At 44.0% G+C, this 22499-nt stretch overlaps 2 long non-coding RNA genes across 4 annotated transcripts in view; both read right to left on the bottom strand.

Moving 5' to 3' along the window:
* Window positions 1–2530, bottom strand: part of LOC147365366 (uncharacterized) — a 38943-nt gene extending 36413 nt beyond the window's left edge. Inside the window, exon 1 of the long non-coding RNA XR_015135467.1 lies at window positions 2417–2530. This is a non-coding gene — a long non-coding RNA (uncharacterized LOC147365366). The remainder of the gene's footprint in view (window positions 1–2416) is intronic.
* Window positions 2531–7604: 5074 nt separating this feature from the next.
* LOC147365367 (uncharacterized) lies at window positions 7605–10108 on the bottom strand. 3 transcript variants are annotated; one of them, XR_015135469.1, is made up of 3 exons: window positions 9800–10108; window positions 9371–9414; window positions 7605–8645 (listed from the first exon to the last, which is right to left on the bottom strand). It is a non-coding gene; the product is annotated as an uncharacterized LOC147365367 (long non-coding RNA). The 3 variants fall into 3 exon arrangements; XR_015135470.1 differs by having other exon boundaries at window positions 9337–9414; XR_015135468.1 differs by lacking the exon at window positions 9371–9414.
* Between the last annotated feature and the right edge of the window lie 12391 nt (window positions 10109–22499).

The following is a 22499-nucleotide window of genomic DNA, read 5'->3' on the forward strand; positions in this document are numbered from 1 at the left end:
TAGATGGAGAAATATACTATGTTCATGGATTGGAAGAATCAATATAGTGAAAATGAATATACTACCCAAAGCAATCTATAGATTCAATGCAATCCCTATCAAGCTACCAACAGTATTCTTCACAGAGCTAGAACAAATAATTTCACAATTTGTATGGAAACACAAAAAGCCTCAAATAGCCAAAGCGATCCTGAGAAAGAAGAATGGAACTGGAGGAATCAACCTACCTGACTTCAGGCTCTACTACAAAGCCACAGTTATCAAGACAGTATGGTACTGGCACAAAGACAGAAATATAGATCAATGGAACAAAATAGAAAGCCCAGAGATAAATCCACGCACATATGGACACCTTATCTTTGACAAAGGAGGCAAGAATATACAATGGATTAAAGACAATCTCTTTAACAAGTGGTGCTGGGAAAACTGGTCAACCACTTGTAAAAGAATGAAACTAGACCACTTTCTAACACCATACACAAAAATAAACTCAAAATGGATTAAAGATCTAAATGTAAGACCAGAAACTATAAAACTCCTAGAGGAGAACATAGGCAAAACACTCTCTGACATACATCACAGCAGGATCCTCTATGACCCACCTCCCAGAATATTGGAAATAAAAGCAAAAATAAACAAATGGGACCTAATTAAACTTAAAGGCTTCTGCACAACAAAGGAAACTATAAGCAAGGTGAAAAGACAGCCTTCAGAATGGGAGAAAATAATAGCAAATGAAGCAACTGACAAACAACTAATCTCAAAAATATACAAGCAACTCCTACAGCTCAATTCCAGAAAACTAAATGACCCAATCAAAAAATGGGCAAAAGAACTAAATAGACATTTCTCCAAAGAAGACATACAGATGGCTAACAAACACATGTAAAGATGCTCAACATCACTCATTATCAGAGAAATGCAAATCAAAACCACTTTGAGGTACCATTTCACGCCAGTCAGAATGGCTGCGATCCAAAAGTCTACAAGCAATAAATGCTGGAGAGGGTGTGGAGAAAAGGGAACCCTCTTACATTGTTGGTGGGAATGCAAACTAGTACAGCCACTATGGAGAACAGTGTGGAGATTCCTTAAAAAACTGGAAATAGAACTGCCTTATGATCCAGCAATCCCACTGTTGGGCATACATACTGAGGAAACCAGAAGAGAAAGAGACACGTGTACCCCAATGTTCATCGCAGCACTGTTTATAATAGCCAGGACATGGAAGCAACCTAGATGTCCATCAACAGATGAATGGATAAGAAAGCTGTGGTACATATACACAATGGAGTATTACTCAGCCATTTGAATCAGTTCTAATGAGGTGGATGAAACTGGAGCCTATTATACAGAGTGAAGTAAGCCAGAAAGAAAAACACCAATACAGTATACTAACGCATATATATGGAATTTAGAAAGATGGTAACAATAACCCTGTATACGAGACAGCCAAAGAGACACTGATGTATAGAAGAGTCTTTTGGACTCTGTGGGAGAGGGAGAGGGTGGGATGATTTGGGAGAATGGCATTGAAATACGTATAATATATATGAAACGAGTCGCCAGTCCAGGTTCGATGCACAATACTGGATGCTTGGGGCTGTTGCACTGGGACGACCCAGAGGGATGGTATGGGGAGGAAGGAGGGAGGAGGGTTCAGGATGGGGAACACATGTATACCTGTGGTGGATTCATTTCTATATTTGGCAAAACCAATACAATATTGTAAAGTTTAAAAATAAAATAAAATTAAAAAAAAAAAGGACCGCAAGTTAATCAGGGCAACACCCTCCATTCAGGTGTTGGAAATCTCAGAGGGGACAAGGCACACGTATGTAAAGAGCACATGTGGGGTCTGCAGGTACAGGACCTGACTTGTGTGGATGGGATGAGACCCACACAATCCTCAGACCCTGCGCCTGGGGTCACATGCCCACAGTCTCCAGGGTGATCCCTTCCAGACCCTGCACCTGGGGTCCTATGTCCACAGTCTCCAGGGTGACCCCCCCCCAGACCCCATACCTGGGGTCACATGTCTACTACAGTCTCCAGGGTGACCCCTCCAGACCCTGCACCTGGGGTCACATGTCTAAAGTCTCCAGGGTGACCCTCCTTCCCAGACCATGTACCTGGGGTCACATGTCTACAGTCTCTAGGGTGACCCCCTCTCCCAGACCCTGCACCTTTGGTGGCAAGACCCTTGGTTAGGACACCAGGCCTCTGCTGGTTGGGCCCCTTCGGTGGAAATCAGTGAGTTCCTGTAAGCTCCTGGCTTGGCAGATATAGAACTATCAGGTCAATCTCATTCCCCAACACTTGTCCCATAGTCGTCCTCCTCTTTTCCCTTCAGTTCTACGTTATATTAACTGGTTTTACAGCTGTCATGATAATGACAGCTACTTGAAAACACTACCTTGGTGCTGGCAGTCTCAGTCTTTTGTTGTCCTGCTGAGGTGCTGTGAAAACACACCAGACGCTGGGCTGGAAGACGAGGGGCAGGTCTGGTCTCTGCTGAGTAAGGACACTCTGCTGGAAGGAGAGCAAAGCAGCAACCTCACCTGCTGCCCATTGGCTTTTTGCCTGATCCATGTGCCCTGCAATCAATTGCCCAGATAAACCTGCTCCCCTCTTGCCATGCTCGTGCTGGTGAATTGGAATAATTACCAGGTAGCTCACCTGAGATGGAGAAGGCAATGGCACCCCACTCCAGTACTCTTGCCTGGAAAACCCCATGGAAGGAGGAGCCTGTAGGCTGCAATCCATGGGGTCGTGAAGAGTCGGACACGACTGAGCGACTTCACTTTCACTTTTCATTGTCATGCATTGGAGAAGGAAATGGCAACCCACTCCAGTGTTCTTGTCTGGAGAATCCCAGGGACAGAGGAGCCTCATAGGCTGCTGTCTATGGGGTCGCATAGAGTTGGACACGACTGAAGCAACTTAGCAGCAGCAGTAGCAGCAGCAACTCACCTGAGGAGTCTCCAGGAGCCCCATGGATAGGGAATCTTGCAGGGGTAAAGAGGGAATAGGCACTGCTGCTGCTGCCAAGTCACGTCAGTCATGTCCAACTTTGTGCAACCCCATAGATGGCAGCCCAACAGGCTCCCCCGTCCCTGGGATTCTCCAGGCAAGAACACTGGAGTGGGTTGCCATTTCCTTCTCCAATGCATGAAAGTGAAAAGTGAAAGTGAAATCTCTCAGTCGTGTCCGACTCTTAGCGACCCCATGGACTGCAGCCCACCAGGCTCCTCCGTCCATGGGATTCTCCAGGCAAGAGTACTGGAGTAGGGTGCCATTGCCTTCTCCGGAATTGGCACAGGCCTGTGTAAAATGATACTGTAAAGCATTAATTACTAAACACAGGTCAAGTGAAGCTCACATATATTCTTCCCTTTTTCTTGGCTTTGAGTGTATGGTCTCCCTCTGCACATGATTCTGACCCACACAGATGGAGTGAGATTCACACAGACCCCAGAGCCTCCTACCTGGGGTTACACATTCCGTGGTCAGGATACCATGGCTGTGATTGGTGGGCCTCCAAAGTGTAAACAAGCCAGGTCCATGTAGTCAAAGCTATGGTTTTTCCAGTAGTCATGTATGGATGTGAGAGTTGGACCATAAAGAAGGCTGAGTGCTGAAGAAATGATGCTTTTGAACTGTGGTGCTGGAGAAGACTCTTAAGAGACCTTGGACAGCAAGATCAAACCAGTCAATCCTAAAGGAAATCAACTGTGAATATTTATTGGAAGGACCGATGCTGAAGCTGAAGCTGCAATACTTAGGCCACCTGCTGGGAAAAGCTGACTCATTGGAAAAAACCCTGATGCTAAGAAAGATTGAAGGCAGGAGGAGAAGGGGACAACAGAGGATGAAATGGCTGGATGGCATCACCGACTCAACCGATGTGGGCTTGAGCAAACACCGGGAGATAGAGAAGGACAGCGAAGCCTGGCATGCTGCAGTCCGTGGGGTCACAAAGAGTTGGATGGACTTAGAGACTGAATGACAGCAAGCAGGTAGCCCACCCAAGGTGTCTCTATGAGCCCCAGGGGAGGTGAACTTGTCAGAGGGAAAGCCTCAGAGCCCTACCTCAGCACTGACCCCTGGGAGGGCCTTGGAACACCATTCAGAGAAAAGCACGGTTACCCAGAGAAACCCACCTCAGTTCCAGACCCCAGCATCTGAGCACTGACATTCAGATGCAGGCACGGAGTTTTCTGGGACAGAGGCCAGGTGGGGTCTCTACCCAGTTCTCCATGTCCTACTGCACAGAGAACCGGGTCAGGTGTAAATATTCTCATTATAGAAGCACACGGTCTCATCTAAACATAATCAGGGTAGACAGGACTTGGAGAGGTCTGAATCTACCATGTAGACAGAACTTGGTCAGGTTAAAAGTAGCTTAGGGCTGTGCTCCCAGGAGGCACACCCCTGGGGTCTCTCATCGTTGGACGGGGGCTCACCCCTACGTGGGAACTAGGATGTACCCTTCTTGAAGAAGAGATCATCCCTGGGCTCCACATTTCACCCACGTCAGAAAACGGAACAAAAGCTTCGTCACTAAACATCTCAAGGGGCAGAACAAAGCTGTGAGCAGGTTCTGCGGCCACGTGGTGGTCAGGGCCCAGGGGAGAGCCAGGAACCTCGAGCGCAGCCCAGGGTCCTGCAGGGACAGACTGGAAGTGGCTTGGCTGCAGCGTCGCAAGCTTCCAGCAGGAGGCGCTGCCCCGGTCGCCCAGGAAGGACAGTCCCCTAAGGTCTGGCAGGGAGAGCGGGTCCGTCCATCCTGATGGTCAGTTGGAGTGGAGCATCCTCAGGTCCTGCTTCCCCGCAGGGTTGGGGGAGGGTGGCTGAAACCTCCTAGGCTCCCGCTCAGGTAACATCCTGCTGGGGCTGATGCCCACAGGATGGTGAGTGCCAGGAGATGAGGGAGGGGAATGCAGACTGCGTGTCTCATGGGAACTGTTTTGGTTTTGCAAGATAGAAGTAGCGACTGACAGCAGTGCACACAAGCATGCACTGTGCAGCATTTACAACAGCTGAGACATATAAGTAACCAAGATGTACATGGACAGATGAATGAAGAAAGAAGTCATCTATGCATAGAATGGAATGTGATTGCCATGAAAACAAAATCCCATTTACAGGGATAATCTAGAACAATCATAGATTAATCTAGGACAATCATATTAAGTGAAGTACTTCAGAAGGAAACTGATACCAATGAGCTATTTTATAAAAGCGAAATACACGCACAGTCTTAGGAAACAAACATGGTTACCAAAGAGGAGTGGTGGGTGGAAGGGATAAATTAGGAGGTGGAGATTCATTTATATTCACAAATACATATAGAATATAGAATCAGCATGAACCTACTTTAGAAAGGGTAGTGTACTATACACTCTATAATAATGTTATGTGAGAAAAAAAAGATGAATCAATATGTTTATGGAGACAACTGATGAAGAATCTCTACACCCACTAACACAACGTTGTAAGTCAGCTATCCTCCTAAAAACGTAAACGCTAACTTAAAAAGACAAAAAAAACAAGGATTAATGAGACACAGGCTTCTGGCCTGTGCCAGAAGAAACCATGGACTAGGAATAACCCTAAGGCTCTGGTTACTATAGTAACAGGAGTAGGGGATGAAGAAATCCTGTCTCCTTGTGGCCATTTCCCACAACAGAAACTGTAAAGCTATTGCTTATGCTGCAGTGAAATAAGAAACAGTTTTTTCTCTTTGGTCTTTTGATTCCTTCTCTACTTTAGCTGTTCCTGATCTATAGTCTGCATTGATAACTAAGTTTTCTTCTTTTCAGAAGATTGAGCTATTGACTTTTTTGAAACAATGATAAAAGGAACAAGAATATAGGAACCTTATACCTTTGTGGAAATACATGTGTTTTGGAGGAAATAGAAAGGTGGCTTTAATCCCTAAGCTGGCAGAGACAAAAACACAGTATGCTTGTGCCTCAAGAACTGTGTCTCCCCCACGATGGGGAATCAAGGGGATCACACAGTTTGGGCTTGTAGTTAGAGGTTGGAGATAAAGAGCAAAAGAGCAAAAAGAGTATTCTTTCTTTTTGCATTTTTGTTTCAAAACAGTCACTAGGCTGGCATCAGGGAGCCCAGTAACTTGGGTCCGGCAAGGCTCAGGAGGTGGGTGCCTTGACTTTTGTGGATTGCACTGCGGCTTTCTCCCTGTAATGCAAAAAGAGGGGAAAACAAACTATAAGGGGAGTTTTGCAGAGAGAGTACCATAAAGTTAAGCATTAGGATGTGACTAGCATAAAATTAAAAGATAATAGAAGCAAAGTATGGCTCATGCAGAGATAGAGGGCGATAGGTGTGGGATATCCCTGGAGAAGGGATTGGCTACCCACTCCAGTATTCTAGCCAGGAAAATTTTATGGATAGAGGAGCCTGGTGAGCTACAGTCCATGGGATCACAAAGAGTCAGACATGACTGAGTGACTAACACACACACACGTGTAGGATATAGCTTGTATAACAGGTTAGTCTTCTGAAAAGAAGGAAACTTAATTATCAATGCCGTCTAGATCAGGAACAGTTAAAGTAGACAAGGACTCAAAAGGCAAAAGAGAAAAAGAAAACTATTTTTTATTTCACTGCAACACTTATAAACACTTCATATTCACAAAGACTGCTGGGCTCTAAATGACACCGGCACTTTAAAAACTTCCATGGGTAACTAATTGAAAATAAATAAAAACTGGACAGAGGGTGAAGAAGAAAATTTCCACAGTCAATTCCGCACACACTAGTTAAATCAAAGCCCATGAAAACGTGCTGCACATCAGGAATTGTTAGAGACGTGCAAATCAAAACCACAGCGAGGGAACACTGCACCTGTTTGAGGCCATCCTCAGTCTACAAAGGTGAATGGTGGAGAAGACACGGAGGAAAGAGAACACTCACGGTGCTGATGAGCTATAAATGCTAAGAATCACTGTGGAGAGGAGTATGGAACTGCTTTTGATCTGTAGTCAAGTTGAGCTTCCCTGGTAGCTCAGTTGGTAAAGAATCCATGTGCAACGCAGGAGACCCTGGTTCAATTCCTGGGTCAGGAAGATCCATCCCCTGGAGGAAGGATAGGCTACCCATATCAGTATTCTTGGGCTTCCCTGTGGCTCAGCTGGTAAAGAATCCGCCTGCAGTGTGGGAGACCTGGGTTGCATCCCTGGGTTGGGAAGATACCCCTGGAGAAGGGAAAGATTACCCGCTCCAGTATTCTGGCCTGGAGAATTCTATGGACTGTATAGTCCAAGGGGTCACAGAGTCAGACACAACTGAGAGACTTTCACTTTCACCAAGACAAACATCGATTCCAGCCCAGGTCACAGGATGACTTAAAACATGTCCTGCTCAGCGTTCCCCCATTGTCAGCACCAATAAGGGCAGAAGGTGCCTGAACAGCAGCTCTGCCTGAAGCCGGCAGACAGCCTCGGTGGGGGACACATCAGTCAAGTCTCTTCCTTGTCAGATGGTTAACGAGGCTCCCCCTTCATAGCAAAGGGCTCCTTAACTCCAAATTCATTTTGCATAGAGAAGAGGAAAGAATCAGACATAAACTATAAACTAAATCAAGTATCTTTATTTTTAACTTTAAATATAAAAAGTGAAGGATAAAAGCAGTAAAAATCACACTTTAAGTGAATAAATTACAAACTAAATCAACTATATATTCTGACATATTAAAAAAGAGGAGGAGGATGGAAGCAACACAAATTTCTATAAGTGACTATGTGGGTACCACCCAAGTTCTCTAGTCAACTCCACCGCTAGACTCGGCTGCAGACACCATCCGGGAACCAAAGCTGCTCTTACCATCACACTGGGAGGAGCCCTCTTTGTCACCAGGGCACAGAGAGAACCCAAGTCTGTGCCTTCAGGCACCTCTTCTGCCAGGCTCCAAGCAGAAGGCTCCACTTGAGTTGTGTTCTTCATCTTCTCCTGCAGGTTAATGATGGGAAAATGGGGCAAAGGAAGCACCTAGAACTTGGGCACCTCCCCTTTCTGCAGTTGTTTTATTTTCTTCTCTTTCTGTAAATGACTTTTTTGAATCAAAAGAGAAAGGATATATTTCCACAGTTCTCCTCACTGGGATTTTGGGCTTCAAAGGTACTCCGTCAAGGGGCAGTTATCGAGCTCTTATTATTACTGGCTGCTCCTCATCCTCATCTTCTTGGGTGGGTTTTGGGGTTCTCTTCTTCTGAACAAAGGCAGGAGTCCTGGGGACAGTGAGTGGAATTTCTTTCTTCTCAGGAACACTCACAACACCTAACAAGATGCGATAAGGGCAAGGCTTCACATAAATTTAAAGTGTTTATCCTCTTTGCTTCTCCCTGTTTGATTTCTTTTCTCCGTTTCAAAGTCAAAGCCAATAGGCACTGCCTGCTTCTCTGGCAGTTTCTTAGGGAAAATGCCCCCACTGTAAAGAATTCTAGAATCCAGTTTCCATGCTTTAACTTTGTAGAGCCCTGCTTCTACAGGATTACATTTCTTGGATTTTGCATTTGTTTCCAACACCTCCGCCACCTCTTCCTGCATTTTTTTTCTCTTCTCTGATTCTTGCTTCTCGGTACTTTTTAGGCTCTTCTATATATGGGAAGAAGAACCTGAAAAAGAATAGATACACATTTATGCATGACTGAATTAAGTTCCTATACACCTTACACAAACACAACATTGGAAATCAACTCTATTCCAATATAGGATCAAAATGAAATTGCACAGAAAGAAAAAAAAAAGGGGCATGAAAAAATGCTGCTGGCACTTTCCATGACAGCAACGTGTAAAGCTGTGCTGATGGGCACTTAATATTCAGAAGACCCATGGGGTTGTGAGTAAACAACACCTGCCTTCAAGGACTGTTCTAGCAGTGTCGGTCGAAACACAGGGCAGACATTCAAAAGCCAATTGCTAGATATTTCACTCATACCCTTTAAAAAACAATCACAGAGAATGATGTTAACCTCGCTAAATATTAGAGAAATTCAAATCAAAACTATAATGAGGTATCACCTCACACCGATCAGAATGACCATTGTCAAACACTCTACAAAGAACCAAGGCTGGAGAGGGTGTGGAGAAATGAGAACCTTCCTCCATTGATGCTGGAATGCCAACTGGGAACAGCCACTATGGAGACAGTGTGCACACGTGCTAAGTCATTCCAGTCGTGTCTGACTCTTTTTGACCCTATGAACTGTAACCTGCCAGGCTCCTCTGTCCATGGGATTCTCCAGGCAAGAAATACCGGAGTGGGTTGTCTCTAGGGGATCTTCCCCACCCAGGTATCCAACGCACGTCTGTTTCCCGTGTGGGCAGGAGGGTTCTTTACCACTAGCGCCACCTGGGAAGCCCATGGAAACAGCTTGGAGGTTCCTTAAACAAGGAAAATGGGAACAAAATTACAACAGCCCTGTCGACTTAAAAAATATTCAGAACCTAAAAGTTGAGAGTTATGTTTTATTCAGTAGGAATTTTTAGGACTTCGAGCTCAGGAGACACCATCTCAAGCAACCCTGAGAGAACTGCTCCCGGGATGGGGAGGGGAGGAGCCAGCTTACACAGAGCTTTGTAACAAAGGGCAGGTAGTCTGAATATCAAAAGATTACTGCTAAAGAAAGCCAGACATCCTGAGTCAAGGAATTTAGTGCTTTTCTGAGTAAGGGAAGATGCAAGAGTCAGGGCTCCCTGAAATCTTTCCTTTCATATGCACCTCACCAATCTGGGCCAGCATCCTGAGCTTCCTTTCCTCAGGGCTCACCTTAGGGAGTGTCTGCAGTCTGATGGCTGCTAGAAAGCAGATATTCTTCTTCTTGAGTTCCTGAAGTCTCAACGGCTCATATTGAAGAGCTGCAATTGCTGCTGTATATTGTCACCCTGCTTATTTAACTTATATGCAGAGTACATCATGAGAAATGCTGGGCTGGAGGAAGCACAAGCTAGAATCAAGATTGCTGGGAGAAATATCAATGACCTCAGATATGCAGATGACACCACCCTTATGGCAGCAAGTGAAGAGGAACTAAAAAGCTCTTGATGAAAGTGAAAGAGGAGAGTGAAAAAGTTGGCTTAAAGCTCAACATTCAGAAAACGATGATCATGGTATCCGGTCCCATCCCTTCATGGCAAATATATGGGGAAATGGTGTAAACAGTGTCAGACTTTATTTTTGGGGGGCTCCAAAATCACTGCAGATGGTGACTGCAGCCATAAAATTAAAAGAAGCTTACTCTTTGGAAGGAAAGTTATGACAAACCTAGACAGCATATTAAAAAGCAGAGACATTACTTTGTCAAGAAAGGTCCGTCTAGTAAAGGCTATGGTTTTTCCAGTGGTCATGTATGGATGTGAGAGTTGGACTGTGAAGAAGGCTGAGCACCGAAGAATTGATGCCTTTGAACTGTGGTGTTGGAGAAGACTCTTGAGAGTCCCTTGGACTGCAAGGAGATCCAACCAGTCCATCCTAAAGGAGATCAGTCCTGGGTGTTCATTGGAAGGACTGGTGTTGAAGCTGAAACTCCAATACTTTGGCCACCTGATGCGAAGGGCTGACTCCTTGGAAAAGACCCTGATGCTGGGAAAGTTTGAGGGCACGAGGAGAAGGGGATGACAGAGGATGACAGGGTTGGATGGCATCACTGACTGGATGGACATGAGTTTGAGCAAGCTCTGGGAGATGGTGATGGACAGGGAAGGCTGGCGTGCTGCAGTCATTGGGGTTGCAGTGAGTCAGACGTGACTGAGCAACTGAACTGAACTGAATTGGTTCTGAATATTCACAAGGCAGGCAGGGCTGGAAAGGACACCTGCCCTCAAGTGAAGTCCTTGGGGTAAATCACCAAAAAATGAATTCAAAATAGGGTTGTCGTTCAAGAAGCCAATTTCAACAGGCAAACTGTACTCTCACTGTATAGGATCAAAAAGCACATGGAAACATAGTTCACATGACTAATTATCAAATCAATGCAAATCAAAATACTGAGGAATCACCTCACCATGGTCAGAATGGCCATCATCAGAAAGACCCACAAAGAATAAACGCTGCAGAGGTCAGAGACAAAAAGGAATCTTCCTTCTTTCTTGGTGGGGGTGTAAATGGGTGCAGCCACTGTGGAAAACAGCAGGAGGTTCTTTAAAAAACTCAACACACAGGTACCATATGATCCAGCAGTCCCACTCCTGGGTTCAGATACAGAGAAAATCATAATTTGAAATGACTCGTGCACTCTTATATTCAGAGCAGCACTATTTATTAGAGCCAAGATGGAGAATCAACAAACATGGCCAGAGATAAAAAACGGAAGACTTAGTGAGACAACTAGACACTAGAATACTCCTCACTCATAAAACAGAATTAAGTAAATCCATTGGGAGCAGCAAAGATGGACAAAGACATTACCATGTGCATGGAAGTAAATCAGAGAGAGAGAAATATCATCTGATATCACCTACAGGAGGAATCTATCAATTTATACCAATGAACTACTATAGAAAACAGAAAAAGACATATATAATAAAGAAAGTCAATACCAAAGAATGTTCAAACTACCATACAATTGCACTCATTTCACATTTTTGCAAGGTAATGCTTAAAATCCTTCAAGTTATCCTTCAACAGGATGTGAACTGAGAAATTCTAGATGTTCAAGCTGGATTTAGAAAAGGAAGAGGAACCAGAGATCAAATTGCTAACATCCACTGGATCGTAGAAAAAAGGGAATTTCAGAAAAACTTCTACTTCTGCTTCATTGACTACACTAAAGCCTTTGACTGTGTTCAGTTTAGTTCAGTTCAGTCACTCAGTCGTGTCCGACTCTTTTCAACTCCATGAGTTGCAGCATGCCAGGCCTCCCTGTCCATCACCAACTCCCAGAGTTCACTCAGACTCACATCCATCGAGTCAGTGATGCCATCCAGCCATCTCATCCTCTGTCGTCCCCTTCTCCTCCTGCCCCCAATCCCTCCCAGCATCAGAGTCTTTTCCAATGAGTCAACTCTTTGCATGAGGTGGCCAAAGTACTGGAGTTTCAGCTTTAGCATCATTCCTTCCAAAGTAATCCCAGGGCTGATCTCTTTCAGAATGGACTGGTTGGATCTCCTTGCAGTCCAAGGGACACTCAAGAGTCTTCTCCAACACCACAGTTCAAAAGCATCAATTCTTTGGCACTCAGCTTTCTTCACAGTCCAACTCTCACATCCATACACGACTACTGGAAAAACCACAGCCTTGACTAGACGAACCTTTCTTGACAAAGTAATGTCTCTGCTTTGTAATATGCTGTCTAGGTTGGTCATAACTTTTCTTCCAAGGAGTAAGCATTTTTTAATTTCATGGCTGCAATCACCATGTGCAGTGATTTTGGAGCCCCAAAAAATAAAGTCAGCCACTGTTTCCACTGTTTCCCCATCTATTTTCCATGAAGTTTTGAGAGTCCCTTGGACTTCAAGGAGATCCAACCAGTCCATCCTAAAGGAGATCAGTCCTGGGTGTTCATTGGAAGGACTGATGTTGAAGCTGAAACTCCAGTACTTTGGCCACCTGATGCAAAGAGCTGACTCAGTGGAAAAGACCCTGATGCTGGGAAAGATTGAGGGCAGGAGGAGAAGGAGACGACAGAGGATGAGATGGTTGGATGGCATCACCAACTCAATGGACATGGGTTTGGGTGGACTCTGGGAGTTGGTGATGAACAGGGAGGCCTGGCGTGCTGTGGTTCATGGGGTCACAAAGAGTCGGACATGACTGAGTGACTGAACTGAACTGAACTGAACTGATGGGACCAGATGCCATGATCTTAGTTTCTGAATGTTGAGCTTTAAGCCAACTTTTTCACTCTCCTCTTTCACTTTCATCAAGAGGCTCTTTAGTTCTTCACTTTCTGCCAACAGGGTGGTGTCATTTGAATATCTGAGGTTATTGATATTTCTCCCAGCAATCTTGATTCCAGTTTGTGCTTCATCCAGCCCAGCGTTTCTCATGATGTACTCTGCATATAGTTTAAATAAGCAGGGTGACAATATACAGCCTTGACGTACTCCTTTTCCTATTTGGAACCAGTCTGTTGTTCCATGTCCAGTTCTAACTGTTGCTTCCTGACCTGCATACAGGTTTCTCAAGAGGCAGTTCAGGTGGTCTGGTATTCCCATCTCTTTCAGAATTTTCCATAGTTTGTTGTTATCCACACAGTCAAAGGTTTTGGTGAGGTCAATAAAGTAGAAGTACATGTTTTTCTGGAACTCTCTTGCTTTTCAATGACCCAATGGGTGTTGACAATTTGATCTCTGGTTCTTCTGTCTTTTCTTAATCCAGCTTGAACATCTGGAAGTTCATGGTTCATGTACTATTGAAGCCTGGCTTAGAGAGTTTTGAGCATTACTTTACTAGTGTGTTGTTGGAACATTCTTTAACATTGCCTTTCTTGGGATTGGAACAAAAACTGACCTTTTCCAGTCCTGTGGCCATGGTTGAGTTTTCCAAATTTGCTGGCATATTGAATGTAGCACTTTAACAGCATCATCTTTTAGGATTTGAAATAGCTCAACTGGAATTCCATCACCTCCACTAGCTTTGTTTGTAGTGATGCTTCCTAAGGCCCACTTGACTTTGCATTCCAAGATGTCTGGCTCTAGGTGAGTGATCACACCATTGTGGTTATCTGGGTCATGAAGATCTTTTTTGTATAGTTCTTCTGTGTATTCTTGCCACCTCTTCTTAATATCTTCTGCTTCTGTTAGATCCATACCATTTCTGTCCTTTATCGAGCACATCTTTAAATGAAATGTTCCTTTGGTATCTCTAATTTTCTTGAAGAAATCTCTAGTCTTTCCCATTCTATTGTTTTCCTCTATTTCTTTGCATTAATCACTGATGAAGGCTTTCTTATCTCTCCTAGGTATTCTTTGGAACTCTGCATTCAAATGGGTATATCTTTGCTTTTCTCCTTTGCCTTTAGCTTCTCTTCTTTTCTCAGCTATTTGTAAGGCCTCCTCAGACAACCATTTTGTCTTTTTGCATTTCTTTTTCTTAGGAATGGTCTTGATCACTGCCTCCTGTACAATGTCATGAACCTCTGTCCATAGTTCTTCAGGCACTCTATCAACCTTTGAATCTATTTTGAACAGTATGAAAAGGCAAAAAGATGAGACACTGAAAGATGAACTCCCCAGGTCGGTACTTGCCCAATATGCTACTGGAGAGGCGTGGAGTAATAACTCCAGAAAGAAGGAAAAGATGGGCCCAAGTGAAAACAACACCCAGTAGTGGATGTGACTGGTAATGGAAGTAAAGTCTGATGCTGTAAAGAACAATATTGCATAGGAACCTAGCATGTTAGGTCTACAAATCGAGGCAAATTGGAAGCGGTCAAACAGGAGGTGGCAAGAGTGAACATCAACATTTTAGGAATCAGTGAACTAAAATGGACTGGAATGGGTGAATTTAATTCAGATGACCACTATATCTACTACTGTGGGCAAGAATCCCTTAGAAGAAATGGAGTAGCCCCCATAGTCAACAAGAGAGTCCAAAGTGCAGTGCTTAGGTGCAGTCTCCAAAATGACAGAATGATCTCTGTTCATTTCCAAGGCAAACCATTCAATATCACAGTAATCCAAGTTTATGCCCCAACCAGTAATGCTGAAGAAGCTGAAGTTGAATGGTTCTATGAAGATCTACAAGACCTTCTAGAACTAACACCCCAAAATGATGTCCTTTTCATCACAGGGTACTTGAATGCAAAAGTAGGAAGTCAGGAAATACCTGGAGTAACAGGCAACTTTGGCTTTGGAGAACAAAATGAAGCAGGGCAAAGGCTAACAGACTTCTGCCAAGAGAAAGCCCCGCTCATAGCAAACACCCTCTTTCATCAACACAAGAGACGAATCTACACATGGACATCACCAGATGGTCAATACTGAAATAAAATTGATTATATTCTTTGCAGCCAAAGATGGAGAAGCTCTATACAGTCAGCAAAAACAGTACTGGAAGATGACTGTGGCTGAGATCATGAACTCCTTCTCTATGAACCATGCATATTTATTGAAGAAGAGAAAATAAAACTAACTGTCAATAATGAGTTAATGTTGAAATTTACTGCGGGAATAAGCTCCGTAAAGGGGCACAGGATCAGACAAGCTTCGTTGGGGTTGGGTGCCAAGAAGAAGGTCAAATCAGTGGCAGGAGATAGGACACAAAATTCGGAGGTTGCACAACTCTCTAAATAGCCTCCATCAATGTCTTTAGAGCTAGAGCATTTCCCAGCCAAACCAAGACAAGGAGTTCATGACCAGGTTATAATCTACGTTAGAGAGTATGGGGATCCATCTTGTGCCTGCTATTTTGATAAGCACATCTTCAGCAATATAGTATACATCCTGCTCTCTCTCATTGTCTTTTTCCCTCTCACTCTTAGGGACACCCTCACTGTTAGAACACCCTTTCTCTGCGTTCACTAAATAATTTACAATAAGGTATACTAACTACTTCAGTTGCCCTTTGTTTTAAAAGTCAGTCACTACCCTGCTGGCCTTTCAGGTGAATAGGACTTACCTAAAACACTTAGCAAAGTGCTAAGACTTATATAGTTACAGAAGAATCAGGCTTGTCCTCTATCAGTTGTAAAATTTCTATTGTTTGTAAGCATGAAATTAAAAGATGCTTGCTCTTTGAAAGAAAAGCCATGACAAACCTAGATAGCATATTAAAAAGCAGAAAGACTACTTTGCCAACAAAGGTCCATATAGTCAAACTATGGTTTTTCCAGTAGTCATGTATGGAGTGAGAGTTGGACCATAAAGAAGGCAGAGTGCCAAAGAATTGATGCTTTTGAACTGTGGTGTTGGAGAAGACTGTTGAGAGTCCCTTAGACAGCAAGGAAATCAAACCAGTCCATCGTAAAGGAAATAAATTCTGAAAATTCACTGGAAGAACTGATGCTGAAACCGAAGCTCCAATACTTTGGCCACCTGATGAGAAGAACTGACTCATTGCAAAAGACCCTGATGCTGGGAAAGATTGAAAGTGAGAGGAGAAGGAGATGACAGAGTATGAGACGGTTGGATGGCATCCCCAACTCGATGGACATGAGTTTGAGCAAGCTCTGGGAGATGGTGAAGGACAGGGAATCCTGGTGTGCTCCATGGGATCACAAAGAGTCGGATGTGAATGGCTACTGAACAGCAACAGCAAAGCATGAGAGGCTATTCTCAATATGCAAGGGTGAGAATGGATTTTTTACTATGATTTAGCAGTTTCATGGGGTCGCGAAGAATCGGAAACGACTGAGCGACTTCACTTTTACTTTTCACTTTCATGCATTGGAAAAGGAAATGGCAATCCACTCCAGTGTTCTTGCCTGGAGAATCCCAGGGACGGGGGAGCCTGGTGGGCTGCTGTCTATGGGGTCGCACAGAGTCGGACATGACTGAAGTGACTTAGCAGCAGCAGCAGTTATTTCAATAAAATACTTAAGAATTGTCTCAGGAAGAGTGAAGAAACAAATGTTGACCAATATTTACTTGTCCTTTTAAAATGCACCAATAAAAAGTTGAATCATTAGCCATTCTGACTGATTCTGAACCAGGTGGAACCATCTTATGCCCTAGCATAACTATTCTGATTTCTGAGGATAAGCGGGCATATGTAATCCCCCCAAACCATAGCTTTTGCTCTCAACAAAAGATTATAATCAACAAAATACAATTATCAACAGATCAGATGTCTTACTTCTGTTAGAATATGTAAGAATGAGGCCTATTCAGGAACTCTTACAAGGACAAACAAATGTAATCGGCTTTGCTGAATGCCATCTTGCTTTTTTATTTCTTCTTTCTCCCTTTCTCCTCTCCTTCCTTCCTTTCTCCTTTCTTCAGACACTCATACTGAGCACACTTGTTTCTAAGCTTACTTTACAATTGAAGCATAGTTGATTACCAAAGCTGTGTTAGTTTTCAGGTGTACAGCAAAGTGATTCAGTTTTGCATACATATATATCTATCTTTTTTCAGATTTTTCCATTAGAGGTTATTACAAAATATTGAGTATAGGTCCCCATACTACATAATAGGTCTTTGTTGATTATCTATTTTATATATGGCAGTATATATATATATATATGTTAATCCCAAACTCCTAACTTATTCCCCCTCCTTCCCCTTTGGTAAAAATGTTTGTTTTCCATGTCTGTGGATCCATATCTGTTTTGTATATAAGTTAATTTGTATAATTTTATTAGATTCCACATATAAGTGCTGTCATGTGATATTTATCTTTTTCTGTCTGGCTTACTTCCCTTAGCATGAAAATAGGTCCATCCATGCCGCTGCCAGTGGCATTATTTCATTCATTTTGATGGCCAGAAATATTCATTGCATATATGTAGATATATGGGCTTCCTAGGTGGCTCAGACTGTAAAGAATCTGCCTGCAGAGAAAGAGACCCACGTTTGATCAATGGGTCAGGAAGATCCCCTGGAGAAGGGAATGGCAACCCACTCCAATACTCTTGCCTGGAAAATTCCATGGACAGAGCAACGTGGCAGGCTACAGGTCATGGGATCTCAAGGAGTCACTCACAGCGAAGTAACTTCACTTCTCAAGAATCAGACTGCTGGTCCCTTCTTGCTGGGAGGTCATCTGACAGTATGTTTCATCTAATCAGGGTAAACACAGGCATGGCTACCCACATTCCCAGAACACTCTCCACCAGTATTTTTGTTCAGAATCGGTGCGCTGTGTGTATGCTACGAGTGTCTTTACACAGCTCTAAATGAGGAGGGAAACGTGTTATCTTCAAGCTGGAAATCCAGGCAGTAAGGAAAATCACTATATTCTTCCTGGGAAAGCTGGATTGTTGCAGCGCTGCTTGCCACTTCTTAGTGGGAAGTCATCGCCCAGTGCACTTTCACCGAATTCAGCTGAGAACAGATGTGGAAGTCAGCACTCACAGAACACCCCCCACGGAACTCTTTAATCAGCGAATGGTGCAATCTGTCCTTGGGCTCCCTTACACAGCTTTCTAACTACAGGGACATTTGCTTTTCTTAACACAGGATATGGAACCTAATGGTAGAAGCAGCATTTCTTCGTGTGGCTGCAATTCCTTGCCGCTGGATCATTTCCAGTGGAATGTAAACTCCTTTGGTAACAAAACTAGATGCGCTCAGCACTCGCAGACACAGCCTGTTTCCTCAGGGGCAGTCCCAAGATGACCTAGGTATGGGTTCACAAGGCTCAGAAATGCAAGGAAACATACTGGATGTGACTTTGGAAATTAGGGCCTCTGTGCAAACCTGGAGTTCTCACATCTTAGAATCTAGACTGTTGCTGATTGACAGATGCCTGAAAAACACTCTCTTTTTTGCCTTTCATTCATCAAAGGAACATAGATTTTACAGCATTCTGTTTGCTGAGAGTAACAGACTGCTCGTAAATCCTTGCTTGGAGGTCATTTTTAAGTAAAAATTTCCCCTGACTGTGTTACAGTAGGGAAAGCCCCACACTCACTGGGACAAGCAAACAAACATCAAAATGTCTGTTCCATCGAGTTTTCTCTGTAGGAAGGATCCAGTGATCCTAGGTCTGTCTGGAAAATTCTTGGATACTCCAGGGACACATACTGAGTGTGAACCTGGATACTGGACCTTCTTGGCAAACTTAGCATTTTCTCTCTGTTGGCCCTAAAAAGGTGCCACCTAGCAGTTGCCCGAAAATCCACCCAATTGCTGTTTTCTTGCTTGTGACAGCAATATCTTTGGTCAACCTTTGGGATTTCTGAAGCAAGCAGGTGGTTTGCAACTCCCTGCAGCAGGATCATTTCCATTAGAATGTCAACTAATCTAGGTAACAATAGTATGGCACTCACACTATTACACAATCTCCCAAAGCCTGTTTCCTCTTGGGCAGACCCAATATGACCTAGGAATGTGTTCGTAAGACTTGAAAAGTACAGGGAAACATACTCACTATGAGTCTGGAAATTAGGTCCTCTGTGCAAACCTGGAGTTCTCACATCTTAGAATCTATACAGCTCCTGATAGATAGATGCCTGAAAAACACTCTCTTTTTATGTCTTTTGTCGAAGAAACATAGCTTTCCCAGCATTCTGTGTGCTGCGAGTAACACACTGCTTGAAAATCCTTGCTTGCAGGTCATTTTTCAGTAACAATTTCCCCTGACTGTGTTACAGTAGGGAAAGCCCCCACACTCACAGGGACAAGCAAACAAACATCAAAATGTCTGTTCCATCAAGTTTTCTCTGTAGGAAGGATCCAGTGATCCTAGGTCTGTCTGGAAAATTCTTGGATACTTCAGGGATACATACTGAGTGTGAACCTGGATACTGGACTTTGTTGGCAACATTAGGATTTTCTCTCTGTTGACCTTAAAACAGTGTGGCCTAGCAACTGCTTGAAAATCCATCCAATTGCTATTTTCTTACTTGTGACAGCAATATCTTTGGTCAGACCTTTGGGATTTCTGAAGCAAGCAGCCGGCTTGCAATTCCTTGGCGCTGGATCATTTCCAGTGGAGCGTCAGCTAATCTAGGTAACAACTCACAGACACACTCTTACAGCCTGTTTCCTCATGGGCAGTCCCAGGATGACCTAGGAACAGGTTCACAAGACTCCAAAGTGTGAAATGCAATGTGGGGAAACATACTGACCTTGACTTTGAAATTAGGGTGTCTGTGCAAACCTGGAGCTCTCACATCTTAGAATCTAGACTGTTGCTGATTGACAGATGCCTGAAAAACATTCTTTTTTTTGGCCTTTCATTCATCAACTTTCATCATTGACTTCCCTGGTGGCTCTGATGGTAAAGCGTCTCTCTACAATGCGGGAGACGAGGGTTCAGATCGCTGGGTTGGGAAGATCCCCTGGAGAAGGAAATGGCAATCCACTCCAGGACTATTGCCTGGAAAATCCCATGGACAGAGGAGCCTGGTAGGCTACAGCCCATGGGGTCGCAAAGAGTCGGACACGACTGAGCTACTTCACTTTCTTTCTTTTCTTTCTTTCATTCATTGAAGAAAAATGGTTTTCCAGCATTCTGTGTGCTGAGAGTAACACACTACTTAAAAATCCTTGCTTGGAGGTAATTTTTAAGTAAAAATTTTCCCTGACTGTGTTACAGTAGGGAAAGCCCCCACACTCACAGGGATAAGCAAACAAACATCAAAATGTCTGTTCCATCAAGTTTTCTCTGTAGGAAGGATCCAGTGATCCTAGGTCTGTCTGGGAAATTCTTGGATACTCCAGGGACACATACTGAGTGTGAACCTGGATACTGGACCTTGGCAAACTTAGCATTTTCTCTCTGTTGGCCCTAAAAAGGTGCCGCCTAGCAGTTGCCTAAAAATCCACCCAATTGCTGTTTTCTTACTTGTGACAGCAATATCTTTGGTCAACCTTTTGCGATTTGTGAAGCAAGAAGGCGGCTTGCAACTCCTAGCCGCTGGCCCATTTCCAGTGGAATGTCAGCTAATCTAGGTAACAACAGTGTGGCACTCGCACACACTCCCACAGCCTGTTCCCTCATGGGCAGCCCCAGCGTGACCTAGAAATGCGTTTACAAGGATCGGAAAGTGCAGGGAAACATACTGCCTTGACCCTGGAAAGTAGGTCCTCTGTGCAAACCTGGAGTTCTCACATCTTAGACTCTAGACAGCTCCTGATAGATAGGTGCCTGAAAAGCACTCTTTTCTTGCCTTTTATTCTTTGAAGGAATGTACGTTTCCCAGCATTCTGTTTGCTGAGAGTAACCCACTACTTGGAAATCCTTGCTTGGAGCTCATTTTTAAGTAACAATTTCCTCTCACAGGTGTCACAGTAGGGAAGGATCACATAACTACAGGTAGAAGCAAAGAAAAAAACCCACGTTTCATCAGTTTTTCTCTGTAGGAGGGATCAAGTCATCCTAAGTCTGTCTGGAAAATTCTTGGATAGTGCTTGGACACATTCTGAGTGTGAACCTGGATACTGGACCTTGTTGGCAAATTAGCATTTTCTCTCTGCTGGCCCTAAAAGGGTGTGGGCTAGCCGCTGCCTAATAATCCATCCAACTGATGTTTTCCTATTTACGACATCAACTCTTTGTGACCCCATGGACTTCAGCCCACCAGGGTCCTCTGTCCATGAGATTTTTCAGGCAAGGATACTGGCGAGGGTTGCCATTTCCTTCTCCATATGACATCAATAGGTTTGGTCAAACCTTTGGGATTTCTGAAGCAAGCAGCCAGCTTGTAACTCCTTGAGGCAGGATTATTTCCATTAGAATGCCAACTAACCACTTACCATCACTTCCTCTGGGACATTCTCATCGTTCTCATTACAACCTTCCTCGTTTACGACGATAAGCTTGCCTGTGCTGAGATCCTCTATCTGCATATCTAGAGGCTCTAGAACAGCAGCAGGGCCAACATTCGCACAATGAGTGATTTCTTCTACAACTCCATCTGTGTTCAAGTCTCACTTCTAGCTTTATCGTTTTCATTTCTCCTGTGCACTTTCATCTCTACTGGCCAAATCTGGTTATCCACTTTGTAAAATGTCACTTGAGTAACACGGAGACAGAGCGACAGTGTGCTTTGCCATCTGAGGGAGCTGACTAACAGATGGGCAGTGACCAACCCCTAGCGGGATTTGAGAGAAATAAGGTGACTACTAGTCCCTGATCTTGAAGCACACGTGTTACATAGGGACGGATTTGTGGACTAAGAGCCAGCAGGGGAGATTGTACTTCATGCAACTACTTACAACTAATATACCGTAGTAACTGAAATTTGAACTGTGCTGTTAGGGAACTGGTTTCTTTAACTAAGTCATTGTCAGTGAAATTGATGGGCCTGGGAATTATATGAATCGAGGACTGCCTATACACTGCTTGTTTACATTGACCCAGTCAGGCTTGAAGCTGACTGACTGCTGAGTAAATAAATGATTACATTCTGCTAAGTCACTTCAGTCGTGTCCGACTCTGTCCGACCCCATAGACGGCAGCCCACCAGGCACCCCAGTCCCTGGGATTCTCCAGGCAAGAACACTGGAGTGGGTTGCCATTTCCTTCTCCAATGCATGAAAGTGAAAAGTGAAAGCGAAGTCGCTCAGTCGTGTCCGACCCTCAGCGACCCCATGGACTGCAGCCTTCCAGGCTCCTCCATCCATGGGATTTTCCAGGCAAGAGTACTGGAGTGAGGTGCCATTGCCTTCTCCGATGATTACATTGGGCCTGCCTAAATAATCCAGGATAATCTCCCATCTCCAAGTCAGCTGATTAGCAGCTTTAAACACTATCTGCAAACTTAATTCCCCTTTGCCATTTAACCTCATATATTCTCAGGATCCTGGGATTTGGCCGTAGACATCTTTGAAGGGCCATTACTCTGCTGACAGTAACTCCTGACTCAGTAGGATTAAGGGCCCTACCCTCCCTTTAACTCCCTGAAAACTCCTATCTTCTA

The sequence above is a fragment of the Bos grunniens genome, chromosome 10, assembly GCF_055505025.1.
Source record: "Bos grunniens cultivar Pamir isolate PY7600 chromosome 10, Bosgru_T2T1.0, whole genome shotgun sequence".
Classification (NCBI taxonomy): domain Eukaryota; kingdom Metazoa; phylum Chordata; class Mammalia; order Artiodactyla; family Bovidae; genus Bos; species Bos grunniens.